Genomic DNA, 16,815 nt, shown 5'->3' on the forward strand with positions numbered 1-16,815 from the left:
GGAAAAATAAATCCATTATTTTCTTGCTAGCTGGCTTTCGAGCATTTTCCATCATTTTGTGATTCATGCCAAGAGTAGGTGTCGAAGCCAAGCCCTGCCGAATGGTAGTCACGATTTTATGCATATATAAATTAAATTGTATGCTTGTATGCAAAATTAGTCATCACACCTTTTTTTTCAATAACTTTTTTACTGAAACGAAAACAAATATTTTGAGTGATGGAAATATTAAATTGGAGGAGCGAAATCCATTATTTTCTCGGTCGATTGCTGCAGTGATCAATACCCCGTAAAGTATCTGTCAAGGAATTTAAAGTTAACGCTCGTTGTCAAGGTGAAATTTTACTCCAAAAAAGTTATTTTGCTGTTTTTTCTTTGTTCCGTGTTACGCGGTGTTAACAATGGAAGCCAACAAAGTGAAAATATTTTAGAGGTCTTTTTTGTTAAAGGCAAAAAGGCGAAAATGCAAGCCGGTCCGCTGAAATTGTATGTTTATGTTGCCGATACTGTAACAGCTAATTTTGATTTCGTCGATCTCGAGTAGGCCTTTTTGATATTACAAAAAAAAACTTCGAAAATGTAGATAAAGTCACAAAAACAATCGTAGTTAACCGGCATTTTAGTAGTCGTCGCATCGCCCAAGAGCTAAAAATCGACCATAAAGCAGTTAACGCAAAAATAACTAATTTATTCTTCTTCAAAGTAATAGTTTTCAAATTCAGCCAATTTTTTCCTAAGCAAATAATTGAGCTTCTTCCTGGACTAAAAATATTTTCTAAAACTCGAACACAAAAGATTTTTCACAACATCGTTCGTATCTCCAAATGTGATTTTAAGACTGAAGATATTATAGCAAAACAATGCAGAAATATACTTTATACTACAAGGTGGTGCAAAATTAGTCATCCAATTTTGTTTTTGAATAACTTTTTTACTTAATAAGAAATTAAATGATTTTGAGGGATAGAAATCTGTTTTGTAACTTTACGGTTTCCATTTATTTATTATTTATTTATTAAAAACGCGTGTAAAATGCCTGGCAGCCCCATTGTTTGAGGGTCTGGAGGGCGTCCCAGCTCTGCTTAGATTTGCCAAAAGCGCTGACATCCTACATGATGTCTACTTTCGGTATTCATAGAGGTCGGTCTCCATCTGGTATTGCTAGGAACCAAAAGGTCTATGCGTGGCTTATTGCTAACCAGGCTAGCCTAACCTAACGATTTTCATTGTTTTTCTAGTTGTATACTGCAGCTCTGTAGTTTGCAAGTGGAAAATATGATTGGTGTACGACGCCATTCGCAAAAATTATATCGTTCGTATCGGGTGACTAATTTCTTTTACATTAAGCATTTTTTTATTTTTATTTTATTTGATTTGATTTTTTTAATTTTATTGTTTTTGTAAAATTTTTTTTAATCTTACTATATTTTTTTATTTTTTATTTTACAAAATATTTTTGATTTTTAACAAATTTTTTCGCTCACGTGTAAAGATTTTTATTTTACAGCAATATTATTTTTATTAAAATATGCATTTCATACTAAAAGGTAGCGCCAAATTTATTATTGAAATTTTGTTTCAGAATCATTTTTTTACTAAACAAAACACAAAACGAATTTTAGTCATGGAAATCTTTATTTCAACCTTTATGCCCTCCCCTCTAGGGTTTGCATTTTTTTCTAGTATAGATTTGAGCAACCAAGGTTGTGAGTGCAAAAATAATCTATGGTTCTGGAAGAAACTTCTACTTGAAACACCTTAAACAAACGTATTGTGCCACAAAAACCATATAACGCCCAGTTTCAAACTTTACAGAAAGTTTTTGAATTGTTTTAAATTCCGTCAAAACATTTAACTTTTTAAGGATAATTTTTAGAATTTTTTGTATGTGTAGTTTTATAGCTAATTAGATTTTAGTGTAAGTTTTAAGTGCCTACAAAATACTTTTGATTTTTGGCAATTTTTAATTTAAATTATTTAACTTTAATTTCTTTACATGGACGTAAAATCCTGGCACTTAGTAGATAATATAAGACTTAACTAAGCAATCAAAACAAGATGTCTGTAACTGTTATTACTTTACTCGAGCATTCCAAATAATTTGACTCTATAGACCACGAACTTTTAACCTTCAAGCTTAAGGGTTTAGGGGCAGTCAGAGGCTCGAAAAAATTATGATTTTCAATCATGTTTTTTTTTTTTTGCTAGTCAATTGCTTTAGTTTGCAAAAATAAAAACATAGTATTAATACATCAGCTGTCGACTTGACTTTAGCACAATTTCAAAAAACAAATAATAATATCATAATTGTAAAAGTTATCGCTGTTTGTCTGGAGCCCGTTTCTCCAGAAGTTTCTTACGGTGATTCATCCAAAATCAATCGGACAAGAGAAATTAGTTTTATTTATTGTGCCTGATCAAACCTGGTCTTTTTCAAAATTAACAATATGTCGGCGTCAGGAAATATTTTCCAGATTTTCGAGAAAAAAACCGACCATTAAATGTTAAAAAAATCGAAATTTTTGAAAAAAACTTCGCAAAAAAAACGCAATATAAATTTATTGAAATCTGCCAATCGATTTTGAAGTTACAGTAATCAGCAGTTCAAAAAACATAGTTTTGAGAAAAACTCATTTAAAGTTTTGTGAACGCTCCGGAGCGCCCGAACGCCCTTTGTTAATGTTGAATAACTCGAAAAGTATTTGTCGGAGCACATCAAATTTACACATAATATTTTTAAGAAATTATGCATTAAGAAAATGCAAAAAAATCCAATTTTGTTTTAAATTCAGACTACCCCTATCCCCTTAAATCAATGCTTACTGCGACTGTTCTTTTCTAAGTAAAATTATGATATATTCGGCGGAAAAAAACGTGCTCTTCTACATTTTATTACTGATGCACTTTCAAGCAAGAACCTCGTTACTATTTTATCCACCGATTTCGAAAAAGCTTTCGACCGTATCGGAGCTCACGTCGTTTTAGACCAATTATCTACCTGGTGTATATGACCAAAGGTATATAATCTAATAAAATCCTTTTTAACCGGACGTAAATTTCAAGTCAAAGTTAATGGTGAATTTTCTTACCCCTTTTCCCTTGAAAATGGAATTGCACAAGGCTCACCACTATCGCTTGTACTCTTTTCAATAGTCTTTGAAAAGCTAAACAAAATAGCAAGCAAATTCAAATCAATTAACTTGCTTATTTATGCTGATGATGTTATTTTTTATACTCAGTCTAAAGATCCTTCAACAGTGGAAAGGAATTTCATCAACTTGATATATGATATCAATGCTTGGGGGCAATACTCAGGGACTATACTGACCTATAGCAAATGCAAGGTACTACATATATGCCGAAAGCATAATTGTCAACATATAAACCTAAGCGTAAACAATTCGCCAATAGAGAACGTGGCCAATCTTAAAATACTTGGTATAATTTTTGATGATAATTACACTTTTAAGCCCCACTGTTCAACACTAAGAACTAACCTTTTCACCAGGCTGAACATTATTAAATATTTGGCATCGAAGCACCTTCGTATACATCAAAACACACTTATCACCATTACTCGTTCCCTCATATTATCTACATAAAATCGATTTCTGTCTACCCATTTACGGCTGGTGTACCAAGCAGCATCTAAACTTACTCAATGCGCCTTATCATTCAGCGGCCAGGCGTAGCCTTAACGCCATCCCAACGTCTCCTATCAAATGTGTTTTAGCTGAAGCTGGTCTTCCATCTATCACTGAAAGATGTCACATAACCTGTCTTAAACTTATAACCAAATTTTCAAGCACTACAAATAAACTTCTTTTCAGCAAATTTAAGACCGCTTCGCGGCATAATCGCTCTTTCAAAATTTGGTCGATCATGCGTCGTTGCATCTACAACTGCAACAAACTTGATATTTCTTTAGCGGCATCTTGCTCGAAAAGTAGTAGTCACTGTCTCTGGAAACTCCTTCCAGCATCAATAAATGTCGATCTTCATGCTCTCAGTAAAATTAACACAAATGCGGTAGTTTTTATACAATGTTTTATGGAAATAATTCATTCGCAGTGCTTAAATGGTTGGGTCACGATTTTCACAGATGGCTCACTTACTGACTATAGTACTACTTTTGCTGTGGTGGAGAAGGACGGAAGCCTAATATCCAATGGCTGGCTGACTCCGAATAGCTCAATTTGTTTCTGCCAAGGCATTGGCTATCCTTCAAGCGTCAGAGTATGCAACAAATAATAAGAGAAAATTGTCTATATGTATAGACAGCTTGTCAGTCTGTCTAGCGGTAAAAAATATCTTTAATGGTAATCAGATCGTTTGTCGAATCAGAGATAAATTAATAAAATATCCTAACAAAATAAAGCTTCTATGTATACCTAGCCACATAGGCATCCCTGGAAATGATGCAGCAGACAAAAATACATATTCCAACCCCTCCATCACTTTCGACACATTCTCCTCAAATGGCATCCTTAAAACTAACAACCTCCATTCTTCCCATTTGAAAAAGGTTGAATGGTATCAATTTAATCATCCATACAACCTTATAAATCCTGATTGTAAAAAATCCTTATTCCCAAATTCCCTTTCCAAACACCAGATACAACTTTCATACGTCCAAAACACACGGACATCTTCTCCTCGGCTCTCTTTCACGGACTTGTCAGGGCATCTGTCAATCGAACACATCCTAGACCTCTGTCCAACACTAACCGCCAAACGAACTACTGCATTTGGAACTATGGTACAACCCATTCTATTAAATAATGTTACTTTTGACAATGTGACTAAATTATACAATTATATGAAATATATCAGTCCGAATTTTAATTGCCCAGTCAGAAATAACTCTCCCATACCCATAATTATAATAATACAACTTTTTACGAGCTTACTATGCGGTTTTCCCTTTCCGGAAATAAAAAACAAAATATGACGAAAATGTTCCTTTTGATTTTCCATTTTTCAACGAACACCAAACGAAAACGACGCAACCGAACAAAAAACTTTTCTTACTGAACAAAATGTGTCTTACATTTGTACTACGTCTGCAAACCTAAAAATTCAACTTTAGCCGTCTATGAGTGAAATTCGCAATTACTTAGTTGTCAACCCAATATTTACCATAAAAAGTAATAAAACGCAGGAAGAATAGTCAAAACGCATCATATTTCCACACAATAGATGCCGCCAGCAGTGTATGCTAGTCGATTCTAATATAGCCTAAATATCATAAATCAAGCTTAGGCATATGGTAAGCCACTGCTTCGACACATTAGTGATTTTGTTTTGGTGTCATTTACTTTTGGTTTTGTGAAAGTGTCTGATTTTGTGCAGAATACTCATCATTTGCGGGAAGTGTTGATTTTTCTCTTTCATTCGAAAAAACGGCGGCTGAAGCGCATCGAGAGCTACAAAAAGTTTATGTAGATACTGCTTTGACTGAAACAATGAGCCGAGATTGGTTCCGTCGCTTCAAAGACAGTGATTTTAATGTTCAAGACCGTCGCCATGAAGGAAGGCCAAAAACCTTCGAAGACGCTGAATTGGAAGCATTGGTCAATGAGGATCCATGTCAAACGCAAGAAGAGCTTGCTTCAGTATTAGGAGTTACCCGCCACCCGGCAATCCATTTCCAAGCGATTGCATGCTTTGGGAATGATTCAGGAACAGGGGACTGGGGTTCCTTATGAGTTAAAACCAAGGATGTTGGACTTTGTTTTTTCGCCTTTGAACAGCTGCTCTAATGGCAAAAAGGGAAGGGTTTTCTTCATCGCATCATGATGGGTGATGAAAAATGGATTCATTACAGCAATCCAAAGAAAAGAAAGGCATGGGGACTGCCCGGTCATGCTTCTACGTCGTCGCCTCCGCCGAATATTCACGCTGCGAAGGTTATGCTATGTAAAGGGGTTTTCAATTGGCGCAGGTCGATTTTGGCGCCCTGTGGCAGCCATTTTGTTTTGGTGACATCTGTCAAATCTTCTGTTTATTATTCAGTTGTTTATGCCAAATCATCATGGCAAGTTACACAATTGAACAGCACGTTCAAATGATACAACTTTATTATCAAAATGAGTGTTCATTAACGCAAACGTTGCGCGCATTGCGCCCATTTTACGGTGGACGTGGTGGCCCTTCCAATTTCTTATGGCCCATATTGAACCATATGGACCTAGACGACATGTGGTTCCAGCAGGACGGCGCTACGTGCCACACAGCAAACGCCATTTTATTCCATTTCAACATCTACCCGCCCTTATTGAAAACCCCTTTATTTTATTTGGTCCCACCAAGTTGGTGTTATTTATTATGAACTGTTAGAATAAAGCGAAACCATCACCGGGGATCGGTATCGACTTCAATTGATGCAATTGAGCCCAGCACTGCGCGAGAAGGGGCCGCAATACGCGGAGAGGCATGAAAAAGTGATTTTACAGCATGACAACGATCGGCCTCACGTTGCCAAACTCCTTAAAACCTACCTGGAAACACTGAAATGGGAAATCCTACCTCACCCGCAATATTCTCCAGATAGTGCGTCGACCGACCGTCCAAATATCACCTATTCCGATCGATGGCACATTGTCTAGCTGACCAGCAGTTCCATTTATATGAAGACATCGAAAAATAGCTTGATTCGTGGATAGCCTGAAAAGATGAACAGTTTTACCGCGACGGTATGCGAGATCTACCAGAGAGATGGGAAAAAGTAGTAGACAGCGATGGGCAATACTTTCAATGACTTACTTGTAACCATTTTTTCAGAATAAAGTTGTATTTTCATCAAAAAAGCAGCGAGAACTTAGTTGCGCACCTAATAACTTTTTGGAAGCTCAAGTCGTTAGCTATATTACAAATAATCAGAAGGTTGAACTTCTTAATTATGCTAATAAATAATTGATTTATAATATTTTGCTAAATTTTCTTCTTACGCAACAAAATTTATTATACAATTTTTTGTTCAAACATCTGTGATAGTCTGTAAGAAAATTGGTTTTGTTGACTAATTTTTGCTTCAAAATAAAGAAAAAAATATTTCATTCACATTTATGACCCTTCATAAGCCTTACTCTACTATGACACCTCAAAAAAGATTAAATTTCCTAAGCTAATTTTATTAAACCCAAAACTCACCTGGCCCCAAAAAGTAGACTACATCAAATATCTTCCCAATTAATTCCACTCGCACTTTGTGGCAATTCGCAAGCAGATAGAATCGGCTGTTTCCACAATTTAAAACAATTTGAGTTTCCATGAAATGACAAAATTTGCAAATTGAAGGCAATATATACACATGCAACTAAACATATGTGTGTGTGTACAACTACACGGCTTATACTATGAGTATCTCTCGTTTGGGTAGAGAATGAAAATGTTATTCATTTTATAGGGCGACCGCAATTACATCAATTTTATGTAGAATGACAACAATAATAAATTTTTAAAGGCGGACACATGTTGTTTTGAAGTTTTTGTTGTTATTGTAAACTTGTTGTTGCCACTATCGTTTGCACGCTTATTTTGTAATAGGGAAAACACTTGGCATACTCGATTAGGGAATTGTGAAAGGCCTAAAGATGCCAATGAAGTCATTCACACACGTGCATGCCTACTTACTTACACACACACATACATACATATGGAGATAGGTGTGTAGTAGTGAGCAGATATGAAGTGATTGCAACCGCACGCACAATATGCCGCAGATAGGAACTAATGCGATGACAACAACTGTGTCGTCGACAGACAAACTACTCAGACAACAGAGTCTACTAAAATGCAAAGGTTAGTTGGTGGAATATTAATCGGGCGTGGATGGCGATGGAGATGGGGATGCGAAAGTGAAGGGTAGAGAAGGATAGCAGACCGGTTTGCTTGACAGTGTGGTCGGCACAAAACATAAACGACAATAGAGTAGCAACATTAAATTACACACATCCGGTCAGGATATGTAGTTTGCTAAACACAGTCAAAGAGATACGAATACACAGCCACACACACACATCCACCACACATCTATGCAGCACACATTTGGATAGTAATTTTTCGGCGGCGCCACATGTGTGCGACATACGATTGCGAAGAGCAGATCGCGTAGAAGTATGTGCGCATACTTATTTTCATTTCATGCCAAAAATACAAACACATGAGCACACATACATGCATACATACACACATACATGCATGTAAAAAAGTACTCAAGTTGTTAGTCGGCCGTTTCGCTTTACTGTTGCTGTTAGCACTTGTTGTATATTGCATTGTACTTGTTGTTATTTTAGCGGCATTGCATTGCAACTGAGCAACAGCTTTTTCATATACTCACTTTGCTTTTGTTTTTGTTATTGTTAATGTTGCAACTCTAGTACGATTGTGGCAATTAATGTGGTAACATCACAGCCGGCGTTGCAACCAGACTACTTTTGGAAACATTTGAAGCATTTGTGATTTGAGTGTCATTCTCCTCCAAGGAATTACTAGAATACCTTAAATTTACCCACTGTCAAGGGCATTGTTTCAACAACTACATTGCATTGGGCATGTGCTACTCCGAATATGCCCAACTCTTTTTTTCTGAAGTATATTTCACTTCAGTAGTTTGTAGTTTCAAATCACATCTAGAAATTTCTCCCTTGCCAATTGGATAGCTGACAAATCATTCACATTACACCAACCACCACTTCCTTGTGTTGCGCAGAGAGTGAAGGTAAGCAGCGTCTTTTAATTAGTTGGTTAAATCACAGGGTCACAGAAACCTGTCACGTCGAAATATTGAAAGAAAATCGTGTCTGATGCCCACACTTGATTACAGCATGGAGATCTTTGATGGCGCAAATAAGCCTATGATGAAAATAAATAACTCCATTTCTTATGAACCCAGCCTCAACAGTGAAAAGTGTATTAGCAAGAAAGCGAGGATTTTCAGCATAATTGCACAGAAAGTATCGGCAAAGATCCAAACATGCCAGCTGATCAAGCCCTGCATAAACTTGGTCTCCTGGCCATGGGATAAGACTTCAATAGTAGATTAGTCGCCTCCTCGTGAGAACTAATCCACTACGAAATTAGAGTGAAGCTTCATATAGGGATTGGTTGGCTTTACTGCCACGGAACGGTAGAATTGGTGACCTTTTAAAATATTAGCTTGGGGAAAAATAAATCCATTATTTTCTCGGTAGATGGCTGGAATGGTCGATGTCTCGTAAAGTATCGATCAAACAATTTAAATTTTATGCTCGTTTAAAGGCGATATTTTACCGAAATTCTTCTGTTTTTTTGGTTGTTTCATTCAATTGTGAGTTACAGGATATTAACAATGAAAGTTCACAAAGGAAAAATTCGGCACATTTTACAGTTTTTCTTTTATAATGACGAAAATGGAAGACAGGCCGCTGAAATTGTAAATGCTTTTATGGCGCCGATACTACAACAGCTATGCAATTTTGATTTCGTCGACTACGTTCAAGTATTTTCGATGTTAAAGAAAATGTCGATAAAATCATAAAAATAATAAAACTTGGCCGGCAGGTTAGTAGTTGCAGCATTTCTTTTTATTTTCATTTTTATTTTTATTTATCTTCAAAGTAATATGTGGATATCACTGTACAGACAATATTTCCTTTTATTCCTTACCTTGGTATCCCACCATGTCCTATCCTTGCCCCTCCCTTGATCCGAGGGGCTATGCGAAAACTCATCCACTAGATGGTTTTAAGCCAGGGGTAACCTGTTGCGGCCGCCGTGGCCGTGAGTTGGTGCGTGATTACCATTCGGAATTCAGAGAGAGAGCGTCGGTTCGAATCTCGGTGAAAGATCAAAAATTAAGAAAAAAAAAGTTTTTTCTAATAGCGGTCGCCCCTCAGTATGCAATGGCAAACCTCCGAGTGTATTTCTGACATGGAGAATCTCCTCATAAAAAAAAATATCTGCCGTTCGGAGTCGGCTTGAAACTGTAGGTCCCTCCATTTGTGGAACAACAGCAAGACGCACTCCACAAATAGGCCCTCCTCCTCCAACACCTAAAAAAGGTGTACGCACCAACTATATATATATAATATGTCGATATCACGGACAATATTCCCTTTTATTCCTTATCTTGGTATCCCATCATACCCTTCCTTGATGTGAGAGGTTATGCGACACCTCCTCCACTAGATGGTTTTAAGACAGGGGTAACCTGTTGTATTACAATGGCGATCTGCTGCTGACACTGGGTTACGTCAAGAAGGAGAATGAGATTGCCATGATAGAGCAGACTGCCATGGTCGACGTTTCCTCTTTCCCACTTAATTATCCTAGTCCGTTACACTCGTCACGTTGAGCAGCGATTATGAGAATGAAATATAAAATAAAAAAACCTTACTTCGGATATCCAAAGTATTATAGAACTAAATCACAATGCCTCGGGAAGATCAGCTCTTTCCACAGGAAAAACCATAAATACGAGCGGCTATAAATACGGGCAGTCTGTGGCCAAGACAAAGGCTAATGTCCGCCCCGCCTCTTCAGGGACCACCTCCTTGGCAGCGAGGCCCTTACTGGACACCAAATCAATAATCTCCACTCTGTCACAAGACAAGTTTTTTTCCTTATTTTTTATATCCCCTTTATTGATTACAATCAGTTATATATAAGCAATATGCAATCTTTGTACAATTAGACCAACAAGACAAGTTGATGATGATACTCCATCCACGCCTGGTACGTCAATAATAGATCCTTCTTTGTAATTAGACACTTGGAAGGCAAGAGCTGCCCTACCGAAAGACAAGCTGATCCTGCCGCTTCATCACTCTAGATCACACGGGAACTCCGGAAGGAATAACACTCAAACAACGTCAAGGGCATCAGACTACATGGTTCAGCCAATTGTTTCGGGTGCTCGTCTGCCACGGATATTACCACCTAGGGAAGGATGTAAATGCTTTATAAGGGTACTATCGTACCAAATCATCAGACTTCAGAATCATTGAGAGACTGAATGATATACGAGCAGTGGACCTGGCAGAGGAGCAGTCAGACTCCGAAGTGTCTAAACAGCAGGAAAACGCATTGTCGGAGTCCAAAAGATCCAAAGTGTCCGCAACCCAGGTGGCCAATATTGTAACAAAAGAATCGTGTACGAAAATAGCAAAATAATGTTTTATTATAGCGATAATTGAGACGTTGAGAGGGCGAGATGCTTCGAGTGAAATTACAATAGTAATTTGCGGTGGATCCGTGGTACGTTTTTTTACAGATGGAGGGACCTATGCTTCCTCCAAAAGGTAGATTTTTTTTCATGAGAAGCTTTTTTATGGCAGAAATACACTCGGAGGTCTGTCATCACTGTCGAGGGACGACCGCTGTTTAAAAGCATGTTTCTGTCATTTGGGAATTCAAACCAGTGTACCACCGAATGGTAGTCACACACCAACTCAATCGGCCACGGCGACCGCCAAATATGCCCATTTACTCAAGCCATTAATCGCGTAGGGGAGCGTTTCTGGGAACCCGCGTTAATGTGGTCTTCGGGGGAAGGCATCACCAAACAGCTAAATTAGGAAAACATACCAGTTTTAAAAATAAAGCGCAGAAAAGAGTCCGTACAAGAGTGGACGTTTGAACTAAGAACTAAAAAAAGTGGATGAACGGGCAAAAAGGAAATGTTTTTTTTTAATTTAATTTAAGCATTAGCTACAAGAACCTCCATTAGCTGCAAGAACCTCCTTGATTCGGATCCGGAAACGATTTCTTGCTGGCATCAAATGCTCCTAATACATATGAACCATAACGGTATAAATTCCAGAGTTTAGAAAATAAAGGCCCAATGACTCTACCGGGCCATAAACCGCACCAAACAGTCACACGTTGAGGATAGAGAGGCTTTTCAACAATAACTCTTGGATTTTCTAAGCCCCAGATCCGACAATTTTGCTTGATGACGAAGCCACCGAGGTGGAAATGGGCCTAATCACTCAAGATAATTTTTCGATGGAATTCCGGATCATTTTCATGCATTTCAACAACCCAATCAGCAAAAACACGACGTTCTTGAAGATCAGCCGGCTTGAGTTCTTATGTTCACTGGACTTTATAAGCCTTAAGATCCAAATCTTTATGCAAAATACGGTGTAATGACGTTTGTGGAATGCCTAATTCCAAAGAACGACAGGGGAATGGACAAACCTGGCTTTTTTCAACACTTTCAGCTACAACAGCAATATTTTCGGCTGTTCTTGAGCGACGCGCACGGGTTTTATTCTTCATACCACTAACTTGACTCAACAGCCCGAATTCTTTCACCAATTTCTATATTGCGGTCCGTCAAGGTGCTTCACAATGACCCAAAAATATTCGAGTTCGAACCATCTCTGCCAAATTTTCACCATTTTTATAGTGAATTTTAATAATTTCAGTGCGTTGCTTAAGCGTGTATCGTTCCATTTTTACTAATGGCATAATTTCTACTTTCCAAATATCAAAAAATGACAGCTTCATACTATATCATATGTGCATGTTGTTGTATTGATATCTTTCATTCAGAGAGGGATGCTCTCCCGCAATGGGGTTGCCCACCTTTAAATTAAAACTTATGAATTTTTGTTTTTTTTTGTTAATTCAAGTCAATTTTTGCTCTACTAGTCACCTTTTTATGGTATTACTTTAATATTTTACAATTCGAGTTTGCAGCATTATTCAGTCAAATGCTTGTCGAATACTTCCTTTTGTGTATTTTCGAGCTTGGCTATAAGTATTTATGTTTTCACTTACATACACACACAAACACATAAATATTACTTGTGTAAGTGCCTGAGTGTGTATTTTCTATGCATTGCCGAAAAATTTCCGTATGTTACCCAAGCGTTGGCGTGGACTTTTAAGTTTAAATAAATGAAGGTATGTATGTGTATATGTACATGCATAGACCCTCATACACATACTAATATAAATATATATTTTCCAGCATGCAATTAACGTGCGTATGTGCGTGCTCGTGTGCGTTCAGCGAGACACCAGGCGACATTTTATGAGAGCATGTCTCCAGCGTGTAATGGCTATAGAGTCAATTGTAGCTTTACATGGCTATACACTTGCACATACACACACATACACACATGCGTATGTGTGAGTGTACGAATGTGAGCTTACGACGGCATGCGTGTAATAACCGCTTGTCTGCAGATACTAAATCAACTCAATCGCATTTGCATTCATTTCATTACATGCAGAAAACCTCGAAAAAGGCGAAAAGAAGGGGTAGGCGGATTTTGTAGGGTGGCCAACTGGTGTTCCAGCGAACAGAACAAATAGAGTTACAGCTTCTTGATAGAGATATGAGGGGTTTGCTCCAAATGCATGCGGTGCTCCTGCTCGCCAGCTGTCGAAAATACTTCTAGTATTACTATTTTGGAGCAACTACTTCACACACACACACTACACACAGTTGTTTACTTAGTATGCGCACATCCTTTCACACACATTTGTGTCTCTTTCTGCGCCACACACCCAAGCAGCCGCACACTCACCAACTCACATTTCACTCTCAACAAGCGGATTATGGGTTACATTCATAATAATAAAAGCGTTTTCATTTAGTCGCCGTACAAAATATCCTTGTACAATATCCTTGTGAGCGCTTACAATTTTCCATGTTTTCATTTCATTGCTACACCAATGGCAACCGCACACACTCACATGCACGCACACTTGTACGCATACCTGTAAATATATTCCAACAAACAAATGTGCAAATATGAGGACAAGCACCTCTACTGCATAGCTAACATGCAAAGACACCCGTAAGTTCATGGCAGCAGTCAGTGGGAGTACCAAATATTGCTGCACGGACAGCCGGCGCATTTTACCGCGCAATTGTAATACCAAATGAATGAGAATTTTCGCCGGTAACAAGTTAACTTTACAGTCCCTGAGGCTTCAACAAGCACATATCCGTACATAAGCGCATACAAATTCACGCGAAAGTCAAATTTTCTAACATCCCAGCTGGAATGTATGTTCTATATTCATGCTATTTTTAGAAGTGAACGTTTCCTTTTTCTATGAATACTTTCATTGCCTTCGCCTTGTATAGAAAGTTATATTAGTTTGAAGAAAAAGAAAACCATTATTTTTGAGTAACATCTTCACACAAATGGTTTACAACTGGTTCATGATCGATCTTGAGCTCCTGGTCGATGCTACAACTACTGGGATCCCGGCCAATTTCGATTATTTTTAAGGAGTTAGAGGTAGTCAGAGGCCCGAAAAAATTATGATTTTCAATCTTTTTTTTGGTAGTCAGTTGCTTTATTTTACAGAAATATAAACTTACCATTAATACCTCATCATTAGACTTGACTTTAGCAAAACTTCAAAAAAAAAAAAAAATTATAATTCTAAGTTCTTAGTTATTGCTGTTTGTGTGGAGCCTGTTTCTCCAGAAGTCCCTTGCGGTAATTCATCCAAAATCAATCGGACAAGAGAAATTATTTTTATTGATGGATAATCTTGTGCCTGATCGCAGCTTTTTTTCCGGGGTCAGGAAATATTTTTCAGATTTTCGGGAAGAAACCCGACAATTTATTGTTAAAAAAATCCAAATTTTTCAAAAAAAAAAATCCTTCGATCAGGTACGAGTTTTTTATGTTTTTGCGAGTTTTATGTTTTTGTGAGTTATATGTTTTTCAAACGCAGTATACATTTTATTGAAATCTGTCAAGCGGTTTTTAAGCTACAAAAAGTTACAAAAGTTCAAAAAACATAGTTTTGAGAAAAACGCATTTAAAGTTTTCCTATCGGTTTATGTTGAGTTATACGAATTATTTAATAACTTGCACTGTATCATCTATTCCTGGGCCATATAATAGTTCTTCAGCCGTCATAACAGCTTCCCAAATTATATTGAAATCTTTTTAGAATCACGTCTCATAGTAAACTACTTAAAAAATAATTTATTTTAACACACAACTATCGACTGTTCAGTGCAACGACTACAGGCATACAGGCAACATAGACATATTTTTCAGCAGAAAATTGTAAATATACCTATATAGTAGGGTATATAGTGGGAATATATATATTTAGTTATACTTATAAATATATATCTACATCAAAATGGGCATTCATAACCATAAACCCGAGAAATCGGTTGCTTGCAGCTGCTGCTAGCTATTTGCTCACGAACGCTCCGGAGCGGCATTTATTACATGGCATTTATTTCAAACAATATATCTAAGATATTATTATTTAAGGAAATGCAAAAAAAAAATCAAATGTTTTGAAAATTCTGACTACTCCTAAGCCCTTAACATCAAAAACTCCTGAACGAAATCGAAGAAACCAAAAGTAGCTGTTCCAGTATCGGCATCATAAAAACCATTCTCAATTTCAGCGGTCTGGCTTGCATTTTCGCCTTTATCTAAGAAAAATTGTAACATGTACCGAAAGATTCGGCCAGTCTCAGCAGGGTCCTCTCCAAGGACCACTCTTGTAAAACTCTTGTCAAAAGAGAGAATGGGGACTGGGCTGCATTTGCAGGCGAATCTTTAAAAGTCCTTGTTGATGCCCATTTCCCGGCAAATGCTATTGCTCCAGTCAATAGCGAAGGCTCGAATTGGCAGGAGGGGTTACCTGCGATTTCCCTGAAAACTCTCCTGTCCGTCAACAGAATAAACTGGGCAGTCGATAGCTTTTCCCCTTTCAAATCTCCAGATATCGATGGTATCATGCCAGTAATGCTTCAGAAGACTAAAACCTTGCTGGTGCCCGTTCTTCAAAATATATTTTATGGCGTGTATCTCGCGGGTTAGGGAGATCCCTTTGGATCTCATCCCTACTTGGGGGTAGGGAAATAAATGATGTGGCATGAGCGGCAAGAATCACTAGATTCGTGCATAGAGGTACACCGCAGGGCGGCGTCCTCTCGCCTAACCTTTGGCTAGTAGCTGTGGATGAAGCTTTAACTCGCTTAAACAGGGGTGGGGTAAAGGTGGTAGCATATGCCGATGGCTTGGTCTTAATGGTCTCAGGTCCCTTCCCATCAGTAATGGCTGAAATTTTGGAATTTGCACTGGCTACACTCAGAAGTTGAGCTGCCAGTGCGATCTTAGAGTCAAAACGGAGTTGATTCTATTCAAGACCACAACTTTTAAGCTTCCAAGACTCAACAACCAGTATCTTACACTCGCATCGGAAGTCAGGTATTTTGGTGTAATACTTGACCCCAAGCTCCACTGGAAGCTGCACATAGAAAATCGAGTTAAGAAGGCCAATATAGCCTTCTACGCCTGTAAATCTATGTTCGGCAAAAAATGGGTTCTCAAGCCACGTGTCGTACTTTCAATGTACAACTTAGTGGTTCTGCCAATTTTGACATATGATTGCCTAGTTCGGTAGGTAGCTCCAGAGAACTGCATGTGTGGGCATCACTGGTGTTTGTCGAACATATCCTTCTGCTGCGCTCAACGTGATCCTGCAGTTACTTCCTGTGGATCTGCAAGTTAATTCCATTGCTGCTCAGAGCGCTATTAGGTTGATGGAGATTGGACTCCGGAGGCAGCTTCCTGTAGGACATAGTAGCATCTTGAAGCAGATCTCCCCTTCCTTCTCTGTTCTTCGCACTGATCTCTGCATCCGCAAACTGGGTTTTGACGGTTGTGCTAGGGCTTCCTTTCCGAGCAGGCAAGATTGGAAAGAGGGGAGAGTCGGGTCGGGTATAGGTACCTCTGTTTTTACTGACGGATCCAAGATGGAATCTGGTGTGGGAGCTGAGGTTTTCTCTAAATCAGCCAGCATTTCGGTCTCCTTTAAGCTGCCGAA

At 38.1% G+C, this 16,815-nt stretch overlaps 1 protein-coding gene across 1 annotated transcript in view; it reads left to right on the forward strand.

Annotated features, from left to right (window-relative positions):
* The window catches only part of LOC128857049 (uncharacterized), a 73,709-nt gene that overhangs the window by 3,139 nt on the left and 53,755 nt on the right, over positions 1-16,815 (forward strand). The gene's annotated exons all lie outside the window — the stretch shown is intronic.

This window comes from Anastrepha ludens, chromosome 3 (genome assembly GCF_028408465.1).
Source record: "Anastrepha ludens isolate Willacy chromosome 3, idAnaLude1.1, whole genome shotgun sequence".
Classification (NCBI taxonomy): domain Eukaryota; kingdom Metazoa; phylum Arthropoda; class Insecta; order Diptera; family Tephritidae; genus Anastrepha; species Anastrepha ludens.